The sequence below is a fragment of the Canis aureus genome, chromosome 3 (genome assembly GCF_053574225.1).
Source record: "Canis aureus isolate CA01 chromosome 3, VMU_Caureus_v.1.0, whole genome shotgun sequence".
Taxonomy (NCBI): domain Eukaryota; kingdom Metazoa; phylum Chordata; class Mammalia; order Carnivora; family Canidae; genus Canis; species Canis aureus.
Window position 1 is genome coordinate 22,735,294 of NC_135613.1, and position 13,726 is coordinate 22,749,019.

The following is a 13,726-nucleotide window of genomic DNA, read 5'->3' on the forward strand; positions in this document are numbered from 1 at the left end:
TTCTCACTCTGGATGCGCCCCTGCAGGCAAGGACCTCCCCGAAGAATCAAAGGGAGTGGGGCCTTTAGAGCACCGTGAAAAAGACCCAGGGTTCCGTGTTTAATCCCCACAGCATCCAAAGGGACAGGGAGACCGTTCAAACTGCAGACTCGACCTCTGGATTTATTGGTTTGTGAGTGTGCTGTGTCCCATCCCCTCTGGTGAGAAGGATGCTCCCGGGAAGTGGGGATGGGGGTGGGATAAGAACAAGAAGGCGGGGCAGCAGCTGGGGACTGTGAGAAACAGGAAAAGTCCTTGGAGCTCCATTAAGAGCAGGCGGTTGTCTTTCCCAGCAACAGAAATTCTCCATGGGCCCCATAATTCATACCGCAGAGGCGAGCTTGAAATCAGCTCAGAGGAGCTGCTCTCAGTATGACCACCGACTATGATGTGTGTGTGTGTGTGTATGCATATGTGTGTATGTGTGTATATGCATGTGCGCATGCATGTGTACATGTATCTATGTGTGTGCATGTGTGTACGTGTACGAATGTGTGCCTATGCATGTGCGTCTGTGCATGTATGCATGTGTGTCTATGTGCCTGTGCATGTAGTGCGCGTGTGTATGCGTGTGCTTCTATGGGTGTGCGCATGTGTCTATGCATGTGTATGCATGTGTGTGACAGAAAGAGGCTTTGAGGGGACAAGACTGTCCAGCAGTGATCCTTCCTCCATCCCCAGATTGGGGGGACCCTGCCGGCACCCAGCACGTCCTCCCCCTCCGCTCCGAGTCCCACAGAGATTCTTCAATCCTCAGAGAGCTTCCTGAGCCTTTGTTTTCATTAGCAAAGCAATATGTAATAATAGTTGTTAAAATAATTGTATTTCTGTTTTTACATCTGTAAAGATTAAGTTAAACAGTATGAAGCCCATTAAACTATTTCATGACACGCTGCCGTAAATTGCCCTTCGTTCCCACTGCTACTATTATTCCAGAGTAAACTTCAGAGATCGGGCGGCTGCCACGAAGGGTTATTTATAGCGGCTCATTCATCAATAAAAAACTTCAAAAGGAATCTGTTACTCTTCTATTGGGAAGCCAAAGAAAACTCACATAAAGACAGCCCTGTTAAGAAACAAAGCGGAGGCGACCGCAGGACATTTAGTTAAGTAAAATCCTGATTTCTAACAAATACCATGTCGCAAAAAGAGATTGCTGGCAACGTGAATCCATTTAAGCAACTCCGATCCCATTGGATAGTTAAAATAAGCTGTTAAACAGTTGTATTTGCGTTGGCTTCAAAGGGCCTGGGCCTCCTTTGGGGTTTTAAAAGTGTAATAGGTTTGTGATCCTGACGTAGCAGAGCAAATCTTTTCATCTTAAGCAAGCTCGGGGGACGGACTCATCCCTTTGCCTCTTGCTTATGGTTTGAGTCTACAGTTTTCTCTGCTTTTAGTAGGAACTTGGGCTGGGGATTGGAGTAGCGTCTGCAATGGTGGGACTACCATTCGTTGAACACTTACTATGTTCTTGGTACCTACTCTTCAGAAGCAGGTACTCCTGGCTCTATCTTGCAGCTGAAAAAGTTGGACTTGAGGACATCCGAGTCCATGTCCGTCACGTGGGCCCCAAAACATGACCCATATATGACCCCGTCTTTTGGGACATCTTAGAACCGCAGTGATTGGTTTCATGTCAGGTCCCAAAGCATGACCAGGTGCAGCCATTTGCACTTTCACGGGACAAAACAACCACCAAACACCTGGCTCACCAGTGAAGGTGAACCCCAAGATGTCAGATGATGGAAGCCCTGGCACTTCTTTGAATTCCTGAGCCTCAACCCTGGACAGGACTCTGGTGGGCGCGATGCCGAGTACCTAGGAGATGAGCTGTGGGAAGGAAATCGTGTCTGACTGATTCTGTGTTGTGTAGACAGTTTGTACTTCTGGAGGTGGAGGCTGGGATGCTGACAGTGACGACATGGGCACGAGCATTCACGATCCTCAAGCAATTAGTCTGTGCTGGGAACCCTGCCAAGTGAGAGCATCATGGGTTTTATGTCACTTATTTTTCCCAGGCGTGTGATGTAAGTAGTAATGTTAGGCCCATTTCAGAGATGAACAGATTGAAGCTCAATGAATTAATTTGCACAAGGTTGCTCAGTTGGGATTGGAGAGGGCTCAACTTGGGGGCTGACCTGGGAGGCTCATGTCCTTATGTCTCTGCCCGTGCCTGAGTGGAAGGCTCAGGCTTTGGAAGGATGGGGTTATGGTGATGGTTGTGTAGCTTGTTTACCACACAGACCTGGCCAGGAGGCTGAGGCAAGATAGAGAAGCAGCACGCCCTCTCCTTGCTGAGCTGCGCACCTCGGAGACGGTGACTCAGGAACCAGCTCTATCTGGACTGGAAATTTGGCTTTGCTACTTGTTAGCAAGTTATGCAGCCTCTTGGAGACTCAGATTTCTCACCCCTCAAATGGGGTAATAACATTGAGGCAGTGGTGAGGATTGAATGGGATGAGGTCATTTATCTGCAGGGACTGGCAAAGCATGATAATCACTGTGGCGCCTGTTCCCCGAGCATCGCCGACTCTGGGCCAAGCCAAGAGCCTCACCTGTAGAGACACAGGCCTACGCTCCAGCCGCGTTTCTAGATAGGGCTCCTCTATCCTCAGGGTGCAGAGAGGTTAGGTAGCTTGCCCAGCACCTCACAGCTCCCAGTGCGAGAGCGGGGAGGCAGAGCCAGGAGGGTGGTTGTGGAGGCTCAGGAGTCTGTTCTCATCCCTTTCTTTAGCAGATTCTCAGTGAGTATGTTTGGAACGGGTGCCACCCTCTAGAGCACACTGGCAGGGTGAAGAGGATGAGAGTCAGTGCTCATTTTGGACGTGTGCTAGCCATGACGCATTTCTTGTACCACTCCAGGGACACCGCCCCCGAGGAAGCTCAGAGATGGTCTAGGATGTTGTCCTCTGGTTGTGCAACACCTGATCTAAACAGGCAGCCATCCCTATGACCACTACCGTGGATCTCAGCGGGTGACCCCTAGCAGGGGTCCTGTGCTCTCTGGACTTGGTTTCCTTACCTGTCTGACAAGGCAGCGGACTCCAGTGAGGTTGGGGGACTGCGGCATCGTAATGCGCTCTGGGTCGCTGTCATTGGAGTTCGGAGGGCCCCCCTGTCGCACATGCCTGACCCTCCTTCTGGGGTCCACACTGACTCTCAAGGGACACGTGCTTTTTTTCCAGAGCCTGAGGCAGGCACCCCATCTCAGGCACACAGAGCAGTGACCAAATTACTTCCCTTTGTGGGAACTGTGTTCATTTCCCATATGCGGGTGAGGGGGGATTTCGGAGAGCATCTCTAATTCGGGCTGGGGACCAGAACAAAATGGAAATGCTGCCTTTTGCAATTTCCTTAGATTTCTTTGAAAGCAGTTACCAGGAAGAACAGGTGACTGCAAAGAGCAGAATCACTCTCTGGCCTTGTTAGCTGGAGCTTCCAGCACTCGGCTTCCTGGCATGAGGAAGGGAGCCCGGCTTGTTGGATGCAGGATGGAGAGAGGGAAGCTAGCGCCCACCCCTGCCTGGCGCTCCCAGTGCATTCAGCGGGTCCTTCCCTTGGACCTGCTCTTGGAATTAAATGGATTCAGAGGCATTTTGGATTTGCTGACCATCTCACCCCATTTTAAAAATGCTTGGGGTTCCATAAAACTGAAAAGATATTTGCCACACCTCTTCCCCTCCATTTTTAAACCCATGTGGATTTTAAGGGGAATTTAATCCATGTGTTTCTGATTCATTTGCTCTTAACTCATCAAAACCTTGTTTCAGAAAAGCTATTTGATGTCCAAGGAGCTTTTGGAGCTGGGCTTTAAATCTTTTCAAAGTCTCCCCTTCCCAGCTTTGAAATGAGACTTTGCCTTTTGCCAAGCATAAATGAGCTCACCAGCCGAAAAAAGGTTCCTGCTTGGTTCACAATTGGAGACTGTGAATTCTCAGCGGGCTGTGAAGTTGGCGAAACCTCCCTCCTCTGAAGACCTGGTAGGTTAGGTCCCCTCTCCTCGAGGTAGGACCAGTGTCCTGCGGCCTTGGTGTCCGCCTAGGAGCCTGCTCACCGGCCACTCGCAGGCGAATGGTGGCAGTGACCGAGTCCACCGAGCCTACCACCTTGACTCTGCCTGGAGAAGCAGGGATGCTCAGAAGACATTTCGAGGAATGGTCTCCCCTCATTTAGGGGAATATAATGTAGGGGTGACTGCTAACCTCTTTATAAAGCCTGAATTATTATTTCTTAATTGAAGTAGAACTGATAGAGTCTGAATTATTTTGAACTTTTATGAAGAGAGGGTTAAGACATGTAGGAGAGTGGAGAAAGCACATCAGCCCCCGCCCATTGGGCTTTAGCAATCATCTGGTGGCTGCCCGTCTCACTTTTGAAATGAATCCTGGACTTCACATTATTTCATTCTTAAACATTTTGACCTCTATCTCTAGAATATAGGGAAGGGATCTAAAAAAAAATCCACAATACTGTAATCACAAATTAACATTAAATTCCTAAATTTCATACAATATCATGTCAGTGATTAATTTCCCCCATTTCCTCATAATGTGTTCTTTGAAAATCTTGGACCAGCCTCACTGCTTTGCTAAACTTGCTACATGTTTTCATATTTATCATTTCTTTCTCAGAGCATCCTTTTGGCGTGGCCGAGAAGGACTGAATGTATAATTTGACCAAGTGTTGTTTGCCGAGTGCCTGCCTCTTCCGGGGACGGCAAAGATGCTAGTGAGCTGGAGTTTCTGTGCCCAAGTAGGTGACACTCGGGAACCACCGTCCGCCTGATAGGAAACCAAGACCCCCAGGCTAGCTAAGCGGCTTTCCTGAGGAGTCAGGGGAGCTGGGCACATCCTTTCACCTCCAGGACCAGGACCTTCCACCCAAGCTTGAAGCCCCTCTGTGGCGTTGGGCCAAAGCCCACTCTTGGCTCCTTCTGTGGGTCTGCTGTCTGGGACTTAGCTGTGCCAGTGTGGGCGGGTCCCTTTTTACCGCCTGCCCACGAGTCCAAGGACCGCATAGAGGGTGCAGATTGCAGCCCCCCACCAGGGCCGGGCAAGTTTTTGGTTTCTTTGGTTTGACAATACTTTAAAGCACACTGTGGCTTGGAGATCTTAATCTTGGTAGCAATCCAGGCAGCCTTGTGTCTAGAGCCTTACGCCCGGCCACCTCTACCATCACCCCGGCCCCCGCGGACTGTCGGATTTGCCACCCCTGCATCACAGGGTGGCATCCTAGGTACTTTCCAGGCTTCACGGTGCTGCTATTAAACTATATGCGTAGATGCGGCATATGCAAACTTCTACACATGTGCAGACTCCTCCTGTCACCTCCCAGCTTATTCTAGACTCTTCCCATCACCCCAGAAGTTTCTCTGGAGCCTTCCCCAGTAGGACTTGCATGCTACAGGTAAGCACTAATATGACTTCCACCACCCTTAGTTTTATTTACTCTTGGCTGTCATTTGCTTGCTCTGGAGCCACACAGTGTGTGCTTGTTTGTGTCCAGCTTCCCTTTCTCAGGTGATGATGTGCCTCCTGCAGGGAGTTGTGGGCAGTGCTTTGTTCCTTTTCCCCACAGGGTATGACTCCCCTGGGTGAGCGTATGGCTGTCTCCCCCTGCACAGGTGTGAGTGAACCTTGGTCTTTTCCCCTGCACGAACATACTGTGGTCTCTCTCCCCACATGGGTGTGAGTGTACCGCTGTCTCCCCAGCTGCACGAGTCTACGGCAAACCGCAGTCTCTCCCTGCACGAGTATGAGCATACAGTGGTCCCTCTCCCTGCACAAATCTGCTGCAGTGTCCCCCTGCACCAGCCTACTGCAGTCCCTTCCCGACACAGTCTGCCACTGTCCCTCTCCTGCACGAGTGTGAGTGTAGCGTAGTCTCTCTCCTTGCACGAGTCTACTGTGGTCCCTCCCCTGCACAAATATACCACAATCGATTTACCCATGGTATTGTTATAGGTGTTTGGCTTGTTTGCAGCTCTATCATGAGTACAGTTGCTATGAGTATTCTCGCACATGTCTTTCTGAAGGACATAAAGCTCTTGTTTCTGTTGGGACGTGCTTAGGAAAGGATCACAGAGCAGTCATGGGGGTCTGCCAGACAGTGTCCTGGGGAGGCAGGGCTCCTGACCTCCATTTCTGACTCCTTCTGAGGGGCTGCCTTGGGCGTATGCTTCCTCCTCTTTGCTCACCACACTGCAACACATACTGGGTGTTCAGCTAATGCAGCTAATGTTTGGGGAAGAGTACTGCATAGACCCCTTGTTCGGCACCGTTGTCCCGGCCACTGCCAGCATCCATAGTACTGCCACAGATGACATTTGCACACTGCTTTTTTTTTTTCTTTCTCCTTCCTTCCTTCCTCCCTCCCTCCCTCCCTCCCCCCCTCCCTCCCTCCCTCCCTCCCTCCCTCCCTCCCTCCCTCCCTTTCTTCTTCTTCTTCTTCTTCTTCTTCTTCTTCTTCTTCTTCTTCTTCTTCTTCTTTTTCTTTCTTTCTTTCTTTCTTTCTTTCTTTCTTTCTTTCTCTTTCTTTCTTTCTTTCTTTCTTTCTTTCTTTCTTTCTTTCTTTCTTCCTTCCTTCCTTCCTTCCTTCCTTCCTTCCTTCCTTCCTTCCTTCCTTTCTTTCTTTCTTTCTTTCTTTCTTTCTTTCTTTCTTTCTTCTTTCTTTCTTTTTCAGAGAGAAAGCACGTGCATGCACCTGAGTTGGGGTAGATGGGTGGTGGGGAGGGGCAGAGGGAGAGGGAAAGAGAATCGTAAGCAGACTCTCTGCTGAACATGGAGTCCAAGGTAGGGACTTGATCCCACGACCCTAAGATCATGACCTGAGCTGAAATCAAGAGTTGATACATAAGTGACGGAGCTCCCTGACCCCAAGACACCCCTGCACACTGCTATTTCTGTCCCAGAGCTCCTCCTCTAGTCTTCCCAAAGCTTTGCGAGGCTGACATCACCATGCCCACTTTGCAGAGGGCAAAGCTGAGGCTCTGTGGAGTGAATCACTGTGTCTCCATGGTTCTGATGGAGTTGAGCTGGAACACAGATGTTCCTGAGGCCTACACGCTCAGTCACTAACCCACCCAACTGTAAGCACCCCACAGCCCTTGGCACCCCTAGCAAGCCACTGCCAGACAGCCTTCCCAGCCTTTCTGTTCCTGGGGAACGGTTTTCAGCGACAAACTCATTTCTAGACAGTTTGGCTTCCCCTGGGATGTCTCCAGGGGCTACGGTCTGTTTATAAATGGCCCCTGGGTCTTTTCCTTTACTGGCCTCTATTGACAAATAAATGGCTGACTCACAAGAGTAAAAATATACTTATGGTTTAGAGTTGTGTAGAGTTATTAAAAGTTTGTTGTGTCTACTCAGATGGCACAGCTGTGCCCCCGGATGAGGCAGCTGCCTGCACGACAGTTGGAAACTGACTCGGTTGTGGCCATGTGTTGTAGGCCATGGTGATGAGGTTCACGAGGCCGTGGGGTCAGTTTCCCTCTGTGTTCCCTCTGGAGCACAGGGTCTGGGGCCAGGAGACCCGGATGGGTGCCACAGATCTGTCGTTTCTCAGCTATGTGACCCTGGGCCAGTCATAAACCTTGACCCCAGGGTGGTCATGAGAAATGTGCAAACTTGATTTCAAACAAGTTGCCAGAATGAACGTTTTGAGATAAGAAGAGGTGGCCTGATTGGAGCTTTGAGAGGGAGGCTGGACCAGACCACAAGAGCCTGTCAAGGACTTGGAACATCGCAGCTTGTGATGCCAAGTACCTGGCACAGCCTCTGACACCTCCCCATCTGGTGCCCTTGGCAGGCATTGCTAAGCGATCACAGTGTTTTCCCTGCTGGGGCTGGAAAGGGAATCTCACAGGGCAGGCTAGCGTGGGGTCTTCAGGATGCAGCCTGGGCAGCCACCAGCACCTGATGAGAGCTGGCGTGGGAGTTAGAACCCGTGTGCGCTTCTGGCAGAAGGTCGGCATCTTCCAAACTGTGAGCCACGTTCTGCTGGGACTTCTGAAGGTGGCTTCACTGGGACATCAGGCCTCCTGCTAAGTCCATGTGAATGAGCCACACAGAAAGTTATTTCCTGTCCCTCCTCGTTGCCGGCCTGTCTATGTGATAGGACGCCTCTCCAGTGACCCCTCTCTCAACACTCCTGACCTCCAAGTGTAACAAAGACAGATGAGCTTTAGCTCAGAGGCCTCGGCGGCTGGGGCGTCCGGTTTAGGCGGGGGAAGCATTGTTTGGTTTCCGTGGCATTTATTCCCACGGTCATGCCTTCTCTTGACGGCCCTACTATGGGTTTTCCATGTATGCTAGGGACAGGAAGTTCCTTATCGAGGGAGTCTTTTCTGATGCAGGTGAGTCTGTTTAGAGGAGATTCAGTGGATAAGGGAGCAGGGTGGGTGTGATTGTGTCAAAGCCCACGAAGACAGCCTCTGGTGCTGGCTGGGCTGGGTTGCTGGAGGCCATACAGGAACCCCTGTGACATGGGGGGCTCAGCCTGGGGCTCTTGGGAGCTGTGGGGAAGTATGGGCAGGCAGGCAGGCCTGGGTGGGCTTTAGCAGCCCTACGGCTGGTGTCTCGAGGCGACTCAGAGAGGGGCAGATGCAGGTGAGCGGGGGGGACAAGTGGAGCATTGTGATGGGTGCCACGGGTGAGGAAGACAAGGGCGCCATAGATGTCACCCAGGGCTTGCCACTTGCCACCATGCTCCTACTGCTGATGTGATGTCTCCACTATGCTTTGCTTATTTCCAGACCCTGGTCTTAGTTCTCAGACTTCAAAAAAAATTTGGTAAAATACATATAACATAAAATACACCCTCTTGACAATTTTTAAGTGTACAATTGAATGGCACCAAGTCCTTTCACGTTGTGCAGCCCCCCCACCATCCATCTCCAGAGCTTTTCCGTAGTCCCAAACAGAAACTCTGTCCCCATTAAACGAGAACTCCTCATCCTCCTTCCCAGCCCCAGCACCCACCCACCACTCCACTTTCTGTCTGCAGGGATTTGACAACTCTGCGTGCCTCATATTAGTGGAACTATACACTATTTGTCCTTCTGGGACTGGTTATTCCACCCAGAATCATGTCATCAAGGTTCATCCATGTTCTAGCAGGTGCTGGAATTCCCTTCCTCTTTAAGGCTAAATATTATTCCATTGTAGGGAAACACCCCATTTTGTCTACCCATCCATCTGTCAATGGACACCCGGGTTGCTTCCACTTTTTGCCTATTGTGAATAATGTTCCTGTGAATACAGGTGTGCAAATATCTCTTTGAGACTCTGCTTTCAATTCTTTTGGGCATACCCAGAAGTGGAATTGCTGGATCGGATGACCAGACCTCAGTCCTGAAACCCCACAGGCATGAATCTCTTGTGACATGATTCAGCCTATGACTTAGATATTGTAGGGAAGATGGAACTTGCCCAACACCCTTTCAATCACAAGATATATGTCTGAACTTAGGTTCTCCAGAAGCAGAGCCTGAGACAAGGATTGGGTGCAGGGAGTTTACCTGGAAGGTGGTCCCAGGAAGCACAGGTAGGGGAGTGGGGAAGTAAGGCAGGGAAGGGATGGGGGCAACAGAAATACATTGATAAGGAGGTGACCTCTGAGGTTACCTCTGAGGAGGTGCCTCTGAGGGCATCTCAGGAGATCCTAGAACAAGCCTCAAAATCAACCCATCCAAAGGGTGAGGTCACTGGGGGTATTTACTCCTTGAGTCTGGTTCACTGTTGGCTGCGGGCTGCTCTGGGGTGAGAGGGGGTTGCATTTCCTGTACAAGGTGAGGGCCCCCGAGTAGGGTACCGGCAGCCTCAGCTATAGTACAGGTGCCCCCTGAGCCCTGCCAGGGAGCCCCTCAACTCCAGAGGCTGGAGAAAAAGTATGCTTAGTTACAAGCTACCCCCTGCTCAGGGCCCCTCTGGATGGTCACCTACTGATGACAATGAGGGACGGGCAGGATTTACTGTGCAAATCAGAGAGCAAATCTTAACATACCAGAAAGACTGCAGAGAGTATCGAAAGTAGGGCCGGCAAATGGGTGCCCATGAGCACCTCTGCTCCTGACTGTCCCACCCAGTACACGTCCCCCGAACCCCTAAGCCTGGCTGATCGGAGCTGGTACGTGCAAGCAGGCTCCACTGCCCCCCAACCAGTGCTCCTTGAACACCTCGCTTCCCAGTCGGGGAGTTTAGGGACCAGAGTCAGTGAGTCTCTGGAAGCAAAGCCTTCTCTATGAGGCCACAGGCAGCACCCACGGTGGACCTTTTGGCCTTGGGAGGCACTTACCCTGAGGGACGTTCTGGTCACTCAGTCTCATGTGTCTGGAAACCAAAGAGCTAAGAGCTTCCCGCCGGGCTGTGTTCAAGCAGTAGTGAGACAGTATTTAACATTTCAGAGACAGAAGTGGCCATCCGAAAAAGCTAAAATGATATGTTTTGGCCCTGTCTCTAACCTTTGGAACGATGCCCGGCTTCCGACAGTCTGATGCTGTTTTGGGGGAGGAAATCTTGCGTTGAAGAAAAACACATTGCTTTTGTCCAATGTGCTCTCTTGTTTGGCATCTTTCATTTCAGACACCGCAGACACCATGTCTCTTGATACTCTTCGCTGCCTCCAAGTGGGGCGCGCCCTGGACACCCAGGTGGTCAGAGCCTGAGCGTTCTTGCCGGGAAGACAGAGAGAAGAGAACTCTTTTTTTTTTTTTTTTTTTTCCTGAGAAGTAACTACTCATAGTTCTTTGCAAGACAACACATTCCCACAGAGACTTGAAAAAATCCTCCCAGGAAAGTCCTTTTTTATCAGAAAGGGATATCATCCTGTGAGTGACCAATCTGTAGAAAACAGATGTGTTCTGTGATTCACAGAATGAACCCTGGCGGTGATCAGTGGCCTCTTAGGGAACGAGTCAACACAGGTCACTTTTGACATTCTATTTGGAATCCAGAGCACAATATGGTTTAACTTGGGAATTAAAAACAAAAAACAAATCTAGCACCATATTATCTAAAAAGCAGTTGGTCGATTCCATTGCAGAATAAATGCTAACAGGTCACTTGTAGGAATAACTACCTGCTTGCTTTTCTCCCCTCTTACATCTCTTTTAAAGATTAGTGTTGGAGTTGACATGAATGTATTCATTTTTGAGCTGAATTAGGAGGTGACTCAAATCAGAGGAAGGAAGTTGGGTCTGGGCTCTCTGGGCTCCTCGATATCTTGAGTCCCTGCTTGAACCTGGCTTCTGCTTCTCCGTTTGTAACACAGATGGTCTGAACCAAGTCAGCCTTCTCGTGCTACTATTTAATGAGAAGATAGTGTCTGTGGGGCAGAAATGTGCACTACTGTGACCTAGGACAGTGCTGTCCAGTGGGACTTTGCACGACTGACAGGTATGTTCTGCAGCGCGCTGGGTGTATGGGCTCCTGCTGGGCTGCTACCAGCCCCACCCGGCTACAGGGACTCCACACGTGGCCAGAGCAAGTGAGCAACTGAGTTTTAAAAGTGATACAATTTAATTCGCTGAAATGTAAGCTGGCTACATGTGGCTGGCAGCCGTGGTCCTGGCAGCACAGGCTTTGGAGAGAGTATGCGAACTGGCCGACACGGCAGGCCATTTCCTCTGCGGACCTCGCTTTTCTCACCAAAGAAAGAGAACTTTGAATAGATTAGGGCTTCTTAAAATTTTCCACCGAAGTGCAATGTTACAGTCAGAATCCGGTTAGGAAAACAAGCCACAGTAGGTATTTCAAAGAAAGGGCCTGGGTGTAGGGAACTGGGTGTTTTCAAAGGCTTCAGAAAGCCCGGGGGCCTGGAATCAGGAGAGGCTGAACCCCACTTTTAGGTTTGTTGCTCTATATGCGATTCAAAGACTCAACAACTTGGTGATGTTGCCCAGAGGTCAGAAAACTGTAGCAATCACTGCTCGTAGGGCTGCCCCGAGCTGGGTGGCTGGCAAGGGACCACAGAGATGGTCACAAAAACTTATCTTTGCCAAAGCCCACACATCCTCTGAGGCTGCCAGAGAAGCAGGAGTGGCTTCTGCCTCCCAGAGGTCACAGGACAGCTCCCCATCCGTGGCACATATGCTGCATAAAGCACTCTGAGGCCAGGGCCTGGGCGAAATGGAGACCAGGAGGTGGAGACCATGTTGACTGCCGCCAAGCAACAACCAGCGAACGCTTCTTCTACCCCCGGAGGGTGACCACGTGCCCAGAGATCAGAGGGGGTGCAGCGTGGTGGGGTCCTTCGTCAAGGACAAGACTGACATTTGTGGGGTTGTCTGCTCAGTATCTGTATTCCTGTCTCCTGGCAACAACACTGTGATTTTTCCATGGGTGCCATCTCTTCTCTACAGTCCATCCCTTCGGTTTGGGTCAGGTATCTTACTCTCACATCCAGAAGTGGCCTGAGGATTCAGGCTGGACAACTAGATGATTATTTCACACGCCCCCTGCCAGAGTTCTGGGGTCAGGAATGGATATGAATTTAAATCAAAGAGATCCAGTGGCCATGGACCACTGGGAAGGGAACTTCTGTTTGGCTAGGGAGCTCAGGGAGACAGGATGCAAGGCAGGAGCTTAGGCAGCCATTCTGCCTCCGTGAAGGCAGTTTTTGCCTGAGAGTAAAGCCAACAGACAGCAATGCAGAGATGAAAGATGGGGCTGTGATGTCGTGTCACTCCAAATTCACATGTTAAAATCCCATTTCTTAAAGGTGATGGTATTAGAAGGTGGAGCTTTTGGGGGGTGATTAGGTGGTGGGGATGGAGCCCTCAGGAATGGGATTAGTGTTTTTATGAAAGACACAGGGCTCCCCACAGGGCTCCAGCCCTCCAGCCCTATGAGGACACAGCAAGAAAGTGTCCAGCTGCAACCCAGAATAGGTTCCTGCCGGAGGTGCTTAATGATTTTTCATAAAAATCATTAGAAATCAACATAACACATAGGTTATCAACTCTGATAATATTTGGTGCACTTCTTTACTTAAATTGGATTCAAAGCACTTTGTAGAGAGCATCTGGAATGTTCTTTTTGCTCTCTGCAAAGTGAAGAGAATGCAAATATTTACTATGCCTTATTGTTAGCAGAGAAGGACACTGCATCCAGGAGAATAGTAATAAAATAAACATTTAATAACAACAAAATAAACTCTCCGAAGGTTTATATAGAGCTAGCAGCCGGGTTTCAAAAAACTTTTTTTGATAGTTTACTTTATTTAAAATACTTCCCTCCACTGTAACAGCAAAATTAATATGTATTTGTAAAAAGTTCAAGCATTACAGATGTATAGCAGATTTTACTTTTTAAAATGTTCACTCAAGTCACTTCTAAATTGTAATTTTATGTTCATTATTTTCGTCCACTTATATGTTTTATTTAAACATGTTCTTAAATAAACAAGTGACATAGGTATTAAAATTTTTAAAAATTATTAAATTTATAACGTAGGGAGTGTCAGTTCCTGCTTGCAGGATAACCACATTAAGAGACCTTGGAGCCTATTTGCACACACGCCGGGGACACATTATTTTTATTTCTTTTTAATAAAAAATGGAAATGGGCCTTACTTTCTGTTTTATTACCTCTTTTTCACGTAATGATCGACTTTGGGCATTCTCCATGCTTATACACGTGGATCTTTCACTCTTTAATGGCTGTACGTTTTTTTGGAGGGTTGTAGTTTA

At 49.4% G+C, this 13,726-nt stretch overlaps 1 long non-coding RNA gene across 5 annotated transcripts in view; it reads left to right on the forward strand.

The window, feature by feature from the left end:
- The window catches only part of LOC144310295 (uncharacterized), a 63,925-nt gene that overhangs the window by 48,397 nt on the left and 1,802 nt on the right, over nt 1–13,726 (forward strand). For 3 of the 5 annotated variants that reach the window (XR_013376014.1, XR_013376006.1, XR_013376008.1), the window contains one exon: nt 4,671–4,685. The exons of the other annotated variants lie outside the window; for them this stretch is intronic. This is a non-coding gene — a long non-coding RNA (uncharacterized LOC144310295). Of the gene's footprint in view, nt 1–4,670; nt 4,686–13,726 lie in introns of those variants that run through there. 5 annotated transcript variants of the gene reach the window in all.